Source organism: Helianthus annuus, chromosome 2, assembly GCF_002127325.2.
Source record: "Helianthus annuus cultivar XRQ/B chromosome 2, HanXRQr2.0-SUNRISE, whole genome shotgun sequence".
NCBI lineage: Eukaryota > Viridiplantae > Streptophyta > Magnoliopsida > Asterales > Asteraceae > Helianthus > Helianthus annuus.
The window spans coordinates 1,409,521-1,423,793 of NC_035434.2; the positions used below are offsets into that span (position 1 = coordinate 1,409,521).

General features: G+C 39.9%; 2 long non-coding RNA genes across 3 annotated transcripts; both read right to left on the bottom strand.

The window, feature by feature from the left end:
• Positions 1–592: 592 nt before the first annotated feature.
• Positions 593–3,999, bottom strand: LOC110908515. 2 transcript variants are annotated; one of them, XR_002574672.1, is made up of 3 exons: positions 3,753–3,999; positions 2,674–2,757; positions 593–630 (listed from the first exon to the last, which is right to left on the bottom strand). It is a non-coding gene; the product is annotated as an uncharacterized LOC110908515 (long non-coding RNA). The 2 variants fall into 2 exon arrangements; XR_002574673.1 differs by lacking the exon at positions 593–630 and adding an exon at positions 1,242–1,357.
• Positions 4,000–5,829: 1,830 nt separating this feature from the next.
• LOC110908512 lies at positions 5,830–9,452 on the bottom strand. Its single transcript, XR_002574670.2, has 3 exons — positions 9,114–9,452; positions 8,017–8,100; positions 5,830–6,040 (listed from the first exon to the last, which is right to left on the bottom strand). It is a non-coding gene; the product is annotated as an uncharacterized LOC110908512 (long non-coding RNA).
• Positions 9,453–14,273: the final 4,821 nt, after the last annotated feature.

Sequence of the window (14,273 nt, forward strand, 5' to 3'; positions counted from 1 at the left end):
AGCCGATCCACAAAACCTTATCATTAAACATCATCACAACAGATCCGATTAACATACACATCCGATTAACATCCATATCCGATTAACATACATATCCGATTAACATCCATATCCGATTAACATACATATCCGGTTAACATACAAACAACATATTGCAAGACAATTGATAAATCATGAAATCATACACACTCAAAGCATCATCTATTAACATAAACAACATCACACACTAACCGGAAAATCTGGGTTACGGAATGAGATCTTCGAACAGAGAATGGGTCTGCTATGCCGTCACACACACACAATGGAACTAGGGTTTTTGAAAATAACTGTCGACTTACATGCATTCACGTATATAAAACGTATCACAGGAATGTGTTACGCCCTAATTCGTATTTGTCAAAAGTCGCAGCGGAAACACGTACCATAAAATTTCTTTCACTATAAATACCTCAACTTATTTAAGATTTAACTTTAACACAGTTCTTTCTCATAATTCCGTCATCCTCTTATTTACTAGTTAAAAACATAGCTTATGTTTACTACATTATGTACATCAACGTTTCCGTACAATCTCTCTAGTGACTCGATCTTGGATCTCCAATCCTTGGATATCCTCATGACTGGTACTACCTGCGCTCACCACATAAAATTTCACATCATTAGTACGCGTTATAAACATACAAGGTTTGTTCACGTTTACTTCTCGTTTCGTTAACTCTTTACATCCCAGCGTTCCCATCCTGATCATATGATCCGTAGTGAGACTTCTTTGGTATTCCTGCGTTACACTTCATTCACCAAGCACGCAACTATTACCGTTAGTACTCAATTTCATTAGATGCATGCGTACATACCTTTCATACAAACTGATACATACCTTTACGGTCACAAATAGCAACTGTCCTACATACGTACCTGCATACATACGTACGTACCTACGTACGTGCATACCTAATTACATCCATTCCTACCTACATACATACATACCTACATTCATACATACATACATACATACCTACATACATGCATACATATATACATACATACATACATACATACATACATACATACATACATACATACATACATACATACATACATACATACATACATACATACATACATACATACATACATACATACATACATACATACATACATACATACATACATACATACATACATACATACATACATACATACATACATACATACATACATACATACATACATACATACATACATACATACATACTTATTACCTGCCTTCACACAAACCTACATACGTGCATACCTTCGTGTATGGATCCTCTCGTGAGCCCATATTCATCTAAACGCATACGTACGTTCTACCTACCTACACACCAACATACATACATTTAAACGCAAAAGACATTCATACGTATATACCTTTCTTACATCTTTACATCCACGCATATGCTTATGCCTATCTTTATGCATACGTACATGCACCTCTACATACATACATACCCTTCCTACATCGTTACGTACATGCATACACTCGTACATATCTTTATACATGCATACATACACATTTACATACGTACATACTTTAACAAACACGTACTAGATCACGCGTACCTCTTACATAATCATACATCATTAACATGGGTCTTAGACTTAGCTTTATAGCCCATAAACATCTAAGGAACCATCAAAATCATGTTTGGAAAGTCCACCGTAGTCCACGGATATCAAACCGAAGCCCACGGTACATAAATTAACTTAAATAACAAGATTTCAGCTTTTGGGACTTGGGAAGGCCGTCGCCGACGCCCCTAGGGCCGTCGGCGACGGGCCTTGCATTTACCCGTAGCCCAAAAACCCGTAGACAGGTAATTAACCCGTCAGCACAAAAACTGGTTTTCTAGAGCCCGTCGGCGACGCCCCCATGCCCGTCGGCGACGCCCTCTAGATTTTGCATTTTTCTGCAGCTCCGTTTCGTCGTCCGTACGCACTAAAACGCGCATAACTTTTGAACCGTTTACCCGTTTAACCTCCCGTTTCTTCCTACATGCTTGTAAATTCATATTCTATCATATGAACTTAAAATCCCACATCCGGATTAAGGAAATTCTTAACTTACATGCATTCGGCTTATTATTATCTTCTAATTATTTGACCCGTTCGTGCATTTATTAACATAATCTGTTTATTTGACCTTAATCTCATATGAACTTAATAATTTCATTGACGCCTATCATAAAAGATTGATTTCTCGGATGTCTAGCGTTCTCTTAACCCGTTCTCGCTCAAAGGCTTATTTTGACCCGTTATGGGTAATTGTGCATTAATTGGTCTATGACATACAAAACCCTATACTACGCTTTCATACTTGACAAAGACATTACTTTAATCGAATAGCTCATTTCCAAACAACTTTTAAGGTCGTTTGCCCGATATACCTATCAAGGGCGTTTTTGTCAACTTACGCTATCCTTAACAACAAAAGATTTCCTTGCATAAGTAACCGATCCTACTACTTAACTACAAATCTTATTCACACATAACTTGCTCGGATCAAAACTAAGATCCGTTTAATACTTCATCGATATCATACAATTCATTTCTATTTGACTTCAATTACCCTATCTAATTAAATTGCATATAACTTTACATAAACAACTAAGAAGTGATTACGGAATCACTTACCTCATGCATCCGTGTTCATATTCGTTTCCTCGCCACTTCTTGACCCATTATCCATCCGTGCTTGATTCCGTCTCGACATGATTCCTATACTTCCATGTCATCGAAATCACATTCTTATTAGCATATTCATTTGTACATGTTGACTATCATATCATTAGTTGTTTCTAACAAGCATAACCCATATAGTCATATCCATATCCGTTTGCCCTCATGTAGTTCATCATGTCATTACATATAACGTGTATTGATGTAACATGTAACGTATGACTTCCTAATATCTTACCTTCACAACAAGAAGTTAAATTATGCTTCTTGTTCGTAGTTGACTTCCAGAAAGTCAACAATTCATCTTATTTAACTTTCGACTTATCATTTTATACCCGTAGCATCATGATAGACTATACGGATGACACTATATACATTTTATCATACGATTGGTGTGCGTACCACCTTTTAAGCATAACACACAACTAATTCATGCACAATCTTCTAATTTCATACATAGTGCATCAAATCCTTCTACTAATCAACATGTAGTATTTAAAATCAAACATCAATAATATGAACATATTATCATTTTCATCATATCATCAAAACCCACTTCATGACTATTTTTCTAATCACTTACAAGTGATCTAATCTTAAGTTCTTCATAGTTTCTTCATGCTTTTGATATATGTACTACCTTGTAAGCATAGTGTACAACTAGTTCATGCATATCATTCTAATCTCATACACAATTCATCAATTTCTTCCTTCTAGTCAACACAAATCATACATGCATAACCATCAAACCTACAGTTATCACATTTCTTCCAATCCTTCTAACAAGAATCCATCATACATAACATGATACATAAATTTTTGAACAAGAATTAGACCTAGATGAGATATCCATGCTATCATCTTCACCCCAACAATTGGGTTTCACCTTTAAACATCAAATTAAGTTAAATCATGCATAATTCATGTTCTATATGGTGATTTTAACACCTATACATGAACAATTTCGTACCAATTCACGGATTAAGACATAACCCACTTCATACAACTTCATAAATCTAAATTTTGAGACATACCTCATGATCCCCTTGAGTAGGTGATCCTTAATTCATGTTTGGTTGTGAATTTGAGCTTCATTTGACTCCTCAATTTGATGATTGTGTTAGAACTAGGGTTTGGTTCATGGGGAGTTCCCCCTGATCGTTCTAGAACACACGAAATGTGTGTGTGCTTGTGTGGGTGTGTTTGTTACTTAAGACATAACTTTCCCCCTTGTTCATCTTTGGTCCCTCAAGTTTGTTCCCTTGTTTGCTTTGTTAAACATTTTATTACATTCCGTCTTTTAATAGTTTTAACCATACATCTAAGTAGGTTAATTAGCCTAGTTGTTTATTTCTTGAGGTACCATATCACAGCATTTTAACGAATATAAATATTCGGGTTTTGGGGTGTTACAAATCTACCCCCCTTAAATAAGGTTTCGTCCCCGAAACCTTTCTCATTTCCTCTACACACACACACATTTATGTTTGGCTTAACACCCTCATCACATTCATAAGTAATCATCCTAACTCATTTCATAATTATTCATGTAATTGGCTTCTTCTTCTTAACAAGGCTGTACTTTTCATGGTATACTTTCATATAACGTTCTTATTTCCTTGACCGACTAGTAATAGTTCATCGTCCCTATATATTCAAACCTATATTAATGCTTACTTATAAAGGCATTCATTACATCCTTTTACGTTTTAAATCCGTCCCACGGATTTAAACGTAACATCCATACCCTTCATTCCTTCTATGTTTGAATCCATCTCGCGGTTTCAACATGTCATTCTTACCTTTTCTTTCTTACATGTGTTTAACAAAAACTTAAAGTTTTACCTACCTTCAGCAACAAGGTTTTAAGGTTAGTCATCTTAGTTGTCGAATCATAATTACTTCATTTTAGTTCTATTCATATAGGAGCTTTCTTCTTTCTTACACATTCAACTACCCAAGTAAATGGGGTTCGGCATAAACGCTCTCAATGAGAGTTAAGCATACACATTCGACTACCCAAATAATTGGGTTTCGGCATAAACACTCTCAACGAGAGTTAAGCATACACATTCCACTACCCAAATAACTGGGTTTGGCATAAACACTCTCAACGAGAGTTAAGCATACACATTCCACTACCCAAATAACTGGGTTTGGCATAAACACTCTCAACGAGAGTTAAGCATACACATTCCACTACCCAAATAACTGGGTTTGGCATAAACACTCTCAACGAGAGTTAAGCATACATATTCCACTACCCAAATAACTGGGTCTTTCGCTTTTAATCATAACTTCTTCTTTCAATCCGTATAACGGATTAAGCTTCTAGCATTCATTAGAGTATTCAAAATTACCCGTTTAAAAACAGATGGTAGCTTATTCTTATTCGACTTGTTCGCTAGAACCGGTCGACTCGCATAACTTTTCATAACCTTCGTTAGCATAACCAAATCCGCAATGGATTTGCTTTTTCGCATTCGCTACAACATAGCGCCCACCTGCTACCCAGTTCTACCGGACATACCTGCAATAATTGCCACGGTCTCACGAACGTCATATGCTTCTTGCGTACTGGCCAGGTGCGCAATTCACACACTAGTTTCGTGCCTTCGTGTAATCATCGCCTTATGCCCGAGAAATGGGTTTCAGTTTCGTGCATATTTCTAAAACTTCCCCAAGACCACATCATTGTCTTTTGTTTAATAATTACCCTCCCAAGGAGACCCCTTCCTTTTTTTCTTTTGACATCGGTACTCATACATGTTAGTAGTGTGTACCTGGGGTTAGTTTGCCTATTTGCACCTTTGCCCGCCTTAGCGTTCATCCTATTCTGCATTCCCGGATCATCCTCTTCAAACTCTTAAGCTTACCTTGCACATAACATACTATTAGTTTCCTTCAAATACATAATCTAATACATACTTACATTTGCTTTTGCATTTAGGCCTCGATCGATTCTTGGATTGTACGGGTTCTTGATTACGAGAGCACACTGGTTTGAGTTCAAGCATTTACCTTCTATTACTTGATTCTCTCAAACCAGGGCTCTGATACCAACTTGTTACGCCCTAATTCGTATTTGTCAAAAGTCGCAGCGGAAACACGTACCATAAAATTTCTTTCACTATAAATACCTCAACTTATTTAAGATTTAACTTTAACACAGTTCTTTCTCATAAATCCGTCATCCTCTTATTTACTAGTTAAAAACATAGCTTATGTTTACTACATTATGTACATCAACGTTTCCGTACAATCTCTCTAGTGACTCGATCTTCGATCTCCAATCCTTGGATATCCTCATGACTGGTACTACCTGCGCTCACCACATAAAATTTCACATCATTAGTACGCGTTATAAACATACAAGGTTTGTTCACGTTTACTTCTCGTTTCGTTAACTCTTTACATCCCAGCGTTCCCATCCTGATCATATGATCCGTAGTGAGACTTCTTTGGTATTCCTGCGTTACACTTCATTCACCAAGCACGCAACTATTACCGTTAGTACTCAATTTCATTAGATGCATGCTACAAACTGATACATACCTTTACGGTCACAAATAGCAACTGTCCTACATACGTACCTGCATACATACGTACGTACCTACGTACGTGCATACCTAATTACATCCATTCCTACCTACATACATACATACCTACATTCATACATACATACATACATACCTACATACATGCATACATATATACATACATAATACATACATACATACATACATACATACATACATACATACATACATACATACATACATACATACATACATACATACATACATACATACATACATACATACATACATACATACATACATACATACATACATACATACATACATACATACATACATACTTATTACCTGCCTTCACACAAACCTACATACGTGCATACCTTCGTGTATGGATCCTCTCGTGAGCCCATATTCATCTAAACGCATACGTACGTTCTACCTACCTACACACCAACATACATACATTTAAACGCAAAAGACATTCATACGTATATACCTTTCTTACATCTTTACATCCACGCATATGCTTATGCCTATCTTTATGCATACGTACATGCACCTCTACATACATACATACCCTTCCTACATCGTTACGTACATGCATACACTCGTACATATCTTTATACATGCATACATACACATTTACATACGTACATACTTTAACAAACACGTACTAGATCACGCGTACCTCTTACATAATCATACATCATTAACATGGGTCTTAGACTTAGCTTTATAGCCCATAAACATCTAAGGAACCATCAAAATCATGTTTGGAAAGTCCACCGTAGTCCACGGATATCAAACCGAAGCCCACGGTACATAAATTAACTTAAATAACAAGATTTCAGCTTTTGGGACTTGGGAAGGCCGTCGCCGACGCCCCTAGGGCCGTCGGCGACGGGCCTTGCATTTACCCGTAGCCCAAAAACCCGTAGACAGGTAATTAACCCGTCAGCACAAAAACTGGTTTTCTAGAGCCCGTCGGCGACGCCCCCATGCCCGTCGGCGACGCCCTCTAGATTTTGCATTTTTCTGCAGCTCCGTTTCGTCGTCCGTACGCACTAAAACGCGCATAACTTTTGAACCGTTTACCCGTTTAACCTCCCGTTTCTTCCTACATGCTTGTAAATTCATATTCTATCATATGAACTTAAAATCCCACATCCGGATTAAGGAAATTCTTAACTTACATGCATTCGGCTTATTATTATCTTCTAATTATTTGACCCGTTCGTGCATTTATTAACATAATCTGTTTATTTGACCTTAATCTCATATGAACTTAATAATTTCATTGACGCCTATCATAAAAGATTGATTTCTCGGATGTCTAGCGTTCTCTTAACCCGTTCTCGCTCAAAGGCTTATTTTGACCCGTTATGGGTAATTGTGCATTAATTGGTCTATGACATACAAAACCCTATACTACGCTTTCATACTTGACAAAGACATTACTTTAATCGAATAGCTCATTTCCAAACAACTTTTAAGGTCGTTTGCCCGATATACCTATCAAGGGCGTTTTTGTCAACTTACGCTATCCTTAACAACAAAAGATTTCCTTGCATAAGTAACCGATCCTACTACTTAACTACAAATCTTATTCACACATAACTTGCTCGGATCAAAACTAAGATCCGTTTAATACTTCATCGATATCATACAATTCATTTCTATTTGACTTCAATTACCCTATCTAATTAAATTGCATATAACTTTACATAAACAACTAAGAAGTGATTACGGAATCACTTACCTCATGCATCCGTGTTCATATTCGTTTCCTCGCCACTTCTTGACCCATTATCCATCCGTGCTTGATTCCGTCTCGACATGATTCCTATACTTCCATGTCATCGAAATCACATTCTTATTAGCATATTCATTTGTACATGTTGACTATCATATCATTAGTTGTTTCTAACAAGCATAACCCATATAGTCATATCCATATCCGTTTGCCCTCATGTAGTTCATCATGTCATTACATATAACGTGTATTGATGTAACATGTAACGTATGACTTCCTAATATCTTACCTTCACAACAAGAAGTTAAATTATGCTTCTTGTTCGTAGTTGACTTCCAGAAAGTCAACAATTCATCTTATTTAACTTTCGACTTATCATTTTATACCCGTAGCATCATGATAGACTATACGGATGACACTATATACATTTTATCATACGATTGGTGTGCGTACCACCTTTTAAGCATAACACACAACTAATTCATGCACAATCTTCTAATTTCATACATAGTGCATCAAATCCTTCTACTAATCAACATGTAGTATTTAAAATCAAACATCAATAATATGAACATATTATCATTTTCATCATATCATCAAAACCCACTTCATGACTATTTTTCTAATCACTTACAAGTGATCTAATCTTAAGTTCTTCATAGTTTCTTCATGCTTTTGATATATGTACTACCTTGTAAGCATAGTGTACAACTAGTTCATGCATATCATTCTAATCTCATACACAATTCATCAATTTCTTCCTTCTAGTCAACACAAATCATACATGCATAACCATCAAACCTACAATTATCACATTTCTTCCAATCCTTCTAACAAGAATCCATCATACATAACATGATACATAAATTTTTGAACAAGAATTAGACCTAGATGAGATATCCATGCTATCATCTTCACCCCAACAATCATCTTCACCCCAACAATTGGGTTTCACCTTTAAACATCAAATTAAGTTAAATCATGCATAATTCATGTTCTATATGGTGATTTTAACACCTATACATGAACAATTTCGTACCAATTCACGGATTAAGACATAACCCACTTCATACAACTTCATAAATCTAAATTTTGAGACATACCTCATGATCCCCTTGAGTAGGTGATCCTTAATTCATGTTTGGTTGTGAATTTGAGCTTCATTTGACTCCTCAATTTGATGATTGTGTTAGAACTAGGGTTTGGTTCATGGGGAGTTCCCCCTGATCGTTCTAGAACACACGAAATGTGTGTGTGCTTGTGTGGGTGTGTTTGTTACTTAAGACATAACTTTCCCCCTTGTTCATCTTTGGTCCCTCAAGTTTGTTCCCTTGTTTGCTTTGTTAAACATTTTATTACATTCCATCTTTTAATAGTTTTAACCATACATCTAAGTAGGTTAATTAGCCTAGTTGTTTATTTCTTGAGGTACCATATCACAGCATTTTAACGAATATAAATATTCGGGTTTTGGGGTGTTACAGAATGGGCCAAGCCCATTAGAAAGACTGGGCCGAAAGATGTCGAAGGATCCTATCTTTGTTCGAAGGATAGAGTCCTTGGTCGAAGGATATGTTTCGTGATCCTTCGAACCGAAAGTTGATCCTTCGAATCGAAGGTTATCTTTCGTGATCCTTCGATCTGTAAGTCATGTTTCGTGATCCTTCGAAGGATCTTTGTGTTTCACACTAACAAGTTCACACATTTGACAAGTTTCACAGATACAACCAAACAATCAAACCATAAATAACTTCATGGTAATCAATACATGATCGTGCAATAAATACGAAATAGAAATTTTGGAAATTTGAGTTGTCACATTATCCCCAACTTAAAAGAAATTTCGTCCCGAAATTTGGTACGCACTCACTGAGGAAGCTGGGTAAGTTACATCGTTCACTGGTTTTCCTGGGGTGTCACATCATCCCCCCGTTGATTTGGAATTTCGTCCCGAAATTCAATAGTAGTAGCTTCAGCCTCAGAAGTGGATGCATTGGTTTCGAATAGCTGGGGGTACTTTTCTTTCATCTGGTCTTCGCGTTCCCAGGTATACTCTGGGCCACGCTGGGAGTTCCAACGAACTCGAACAAGAGGGATTCTCTTGTGTTTGAGGACCTTAACATCCCGGTCCGTGATTTCAACTGGTTCCTCGACGAACTGCAACCGCTCGTCGATAGTGAGTTCCTTAAAAGGAACTATAAGGGTCTCATCTGATAGGCATTTCTTCAGATTCGACACGTGAAATACATTGTGAACTCCACCGAGTTCAGCTGGTAGGTTTAATCTGTAGGCTACTTTGCCAATCTTTTCTAAGATTTCGAATGGTCCGACGTACCGCGGATTCAGTTTGCCTCGTTTACCAAATCGAACCACACCCTTCCAGGGTGAAACTTTCAATAAAACCCGGTCCCCGACCTCAAATTCCAATGGCTTTCTACGCTTGTCCGCGTAGGCTTTCTGACGGTCGCGTGCTGCCGCCATGCGTTGTCGTATCTGCGCAATCTTTTCTGTGGCGTCCACTACAATCTCTGGACCCGTAATTTGACTATCCCCCACCTCTGCCCAACAGAGAGGTGGCCGGCATTTACGTCCGTACAATGCCTCAAATGGAGCGGCTTGAATGCTGGTGTGGTAACTGTTATTGTATGAAAACTCCACTAAAGGGAGGTGCTTTTCCCAGCCGTTGCCGAAATCGATAACGCACGCTCGAAGCATGTCTTCTAGAGTTTGGATAGTTCGCTCAGACTGCCCATCCGTCTGAGGATGATATGCTGTGCTCATGTCTAATCGTGAGCCGAAGGATTTGTGCATCGCTTGCCAAAGCTCTGACGTGAATCGTGCATCGCGATCTGAAATAATAGAGGTGGGCACTCCGTGCCTCGAAACAACTTCTTTAAGATAGACGTCTGCGAGAGTGGAGAACTTGTCCGTTTCCTTGATCGGCAGGAAGTGTGCAGACTTGGTGAGTCGATCAACTATGACCCATATTGTATCGTTCCCACGCTGAGATCTAGGTAGACCTGTAACAAAATCCATGGAAATTTCTTCCCATTTCCATTGCGGTATCTTAGGCTGCTGAAGTAGACCAGCTGGTTTCTGATATTCAACCTTGACTCTCGCACAGGTTAAGCATTTTCCAACGTACGTAGCGATGTGAGCCTTCATACTAGGCCACCAATAAGTAGTGCTGATGTCGTGGTACATTTTATCCGACCCTGGATGTACCGAATAGCGAGACTTGTGAGCTTCATCCATTACAAGTTCGCGTAAACCGCCATAAAGTGGGACCCAAATACGCCCCGTTACATAGTAGGCGCCGTCTTCCTTTTGTTCCATGCGTTGCCTTGAGCCGCGTAAGGCTTCAGCTTTGACGTTTTCGGGTTTCAGTGCTTCTAACTGAGCAGCTCGTATCTGTGCAGGAAGACTGGACTGAATAGTAAGCTGTAGCGCTCGCACACGCTTAGGTAGAGTGTCTTTCCGACTGAGGGCATCAGCCACAACATTGGCCTTGCCTGGATGATACTTGATGGCGCATTCATAGTCGTTTAGAAGTTCAACCCATCTCCGTTGACGCATATTCAAATCCTTTTGCTTAAGAATATGCTCGAGACTCCTGTGATCGGTGTAAATCGTGCACTTGGTACCGTACAGGTAGTGTCGCCATATCTTAAGCGCGAAAACAACAGCTCCCAGCTCTAAATCGTGCGTCGTGTAGTTCCGTTCATGAACCTTGAGTTGCCGCGAAGCGTAGGCAATAACTTTATCCCGCTGCATCAATACACAACCAAGCCCCTGTATCGATGCGTCACAATAAACCACGAAGTCATCCGTGCCCTCTGGCAATGAGAGAATAGGTGCGCTGCAAAGCCTATCCTTTAAGTACTGAAAAGCGGTCTCTTGCGTATTACCCCATCTGTAAACGACACCTTTCTGTGTTAGCATAGTAAGTGGTTGCGCGATCTTTGAGAAGTCTTTAATAAATCGCCTGTAGTAACCCGCCAAACCCAAGAATTGGCGTATTTCTGTCGGTGTACGTGGTGCTGGCCAGTTTCTGATCGAATCAACCTTGGATGGATCGACATGAATCCCATCCTTGTTCACCACATGGCCTAAGAAGTGGACTTCACGAAGCCAGAAGTCGCATTTTGAAAACTTTGCGTACAATTGCTCTTTTCGAAGAAGTTCCAAGATAAGACGTAAGTGCTGCTCGTGCTCCTCCTGACTCTTGGAGTAAATCAAAATGTCGTCGATGAAAACGATAACAAACTTATCAAGATAAGGTTTGCACACCCTGTTCATAAGATCCATGAAGACTGCAGGCGCGTTCGTAAGCCCGAATGGCATGACAAGAAACTCGTAATGACCGTAGCGAGTTCTGAAAGCGGTTTTGGAGACGTCCTCATCCCGGACTCTCAGCTGATGATACCCTGACCTTAAATCAATCTTGGAATAGTAACACGACCCTTGCAACTGGTCGAATAGGTCATCTATGCGCGGAAGAGGATAACGGTTCTTCACCGTCACCTTATTGAGTTCGCGGTAGTCGATGCACATCCTGAACGTACCGTCTTTCTTCTTCACAAATAACACTGGAGCTCCCCAAGGCGAAGAGCTTGGACGAATAAAGCCCTTTTCCAAGAGCTCTTGTAGCTGCTTCGACAGTTCTTCCAGTTCGGTTGGAGCTAAACGATACGGTGCGCGGGCTATTGGTGCTGCTCCAGGAGCTAACTCAATCTGAAACTCGACTTGACGATGAGGAGGTAAACCAGGTAAATCTTCAGGAAACACTTGAGGAAAATCACGCACAACTGGTATATCCTCCAGCTTCTTTTCCTTTGCTGATGCGTCAGTGACAAGTGCCAGAATGGCAGTATGTCCCTTTCGTAAACATTTCTGCGCCTTTAAGAAAGAGATGATGCCAACCACAGCACCACTTTTGTCACCTTGTACTTCGAGAGGTTCTTGACTGGAGCGAGGAATACGAATAACTTTTTCTTTGCATAAGATCTCCGCGTGATGTTGGGATAACCAATCCATACCGATGACGACGTCGAAACTACCCAAAACTATGGGTATGAGATCAATCGAGAAAGTCTGACCCGCTAGAACAATACTACAACCCTTGACTACCTGTGCGGCTTCTACACTTTTACCATTGGCTAGTTCTACGACGTGTTTGGTGTCTAGGGGTGTTGGTGTACGTTTTAATAATTTACTCATTTTCAATGACATATAGCTTGTATCAGCACCCGAATCAAATAAGACAGTAACATAAATATCGTCGAGAAGAAACTTACCCATAACCACATTGGGATCATTCACTGCGTCACCCCGACCTAGCACAAAAGCACGACCCCGAGCTTCGTTGCCATTGTTGTTGTTGTTTCCCCCGTTATTGTTGTTATTGTTCCCGTTGCCCTGATTGTTGTTGTTGTTCTGGTTCCTGTTTAGCTGAGGGCAGTGTCTCTTGATGTGACCTTCAGCACCACAATTATAGCACCCCTTGTTGCCCTGTTGCTGATTCTGCTGTGCCGGTGGCTGCTGCTGATCCTGATTCGCAGGACGAGGGCTTCTACAGTCTTTGGCCTCGTGACCCATCTTGAGGCATCTTTGACAACGGCCCTTGCTACACTGGCCGTTGTGGTGTCTGTTGCAGTTGTTACACTTTGGAAGGTTTCCTCGGTATCCACCCTGCCTGTGGCTACCTGACGACTGCTGGTTAGGGCTTTGATAGTTGCCAGTCTTTCGCTGCTGATTCTGGGACTGAACCGAAATTGATGCTTTGCTTGAATCCCCCTCCCATTTCCTCTTGTTGTCACTGAGGGTAACGGGAGTAGCTGAAGGAGTGACTGTAGCAGTAGCGCTGACGCGCTTAGGCAGTTTATTCTGATCCACTGCCTGATCGGTGATGCGATGAGCGAGACGCTGGATTTCCTGGATGTTGTTGAGGTTAGCCGAGGTAACGTGGCTCTGTATTTCTGGTGCCAAACCTTTGAGATACAACTCAATACGCTTGTATGGAGGGTCCACCATAGTTGGACATAACACAGCCAACTCATTTGATCTCTTGGTGTAAGCTTCGATTTCCGAACCAACCATTTTCAAGTTATACAACTCGTCCTCCAACTTGTGAATGTCTTCTCTAGTGCAGTATTCCCTCTTGATCAGTTCCTTGAAATCATTCCAGGGTGTGGCGTTAGCAGCTGCCAACCCTAAGATCTGCACTTGTGCGTTCCACCAAGTGAGCGCAATCCCTTCAAGTG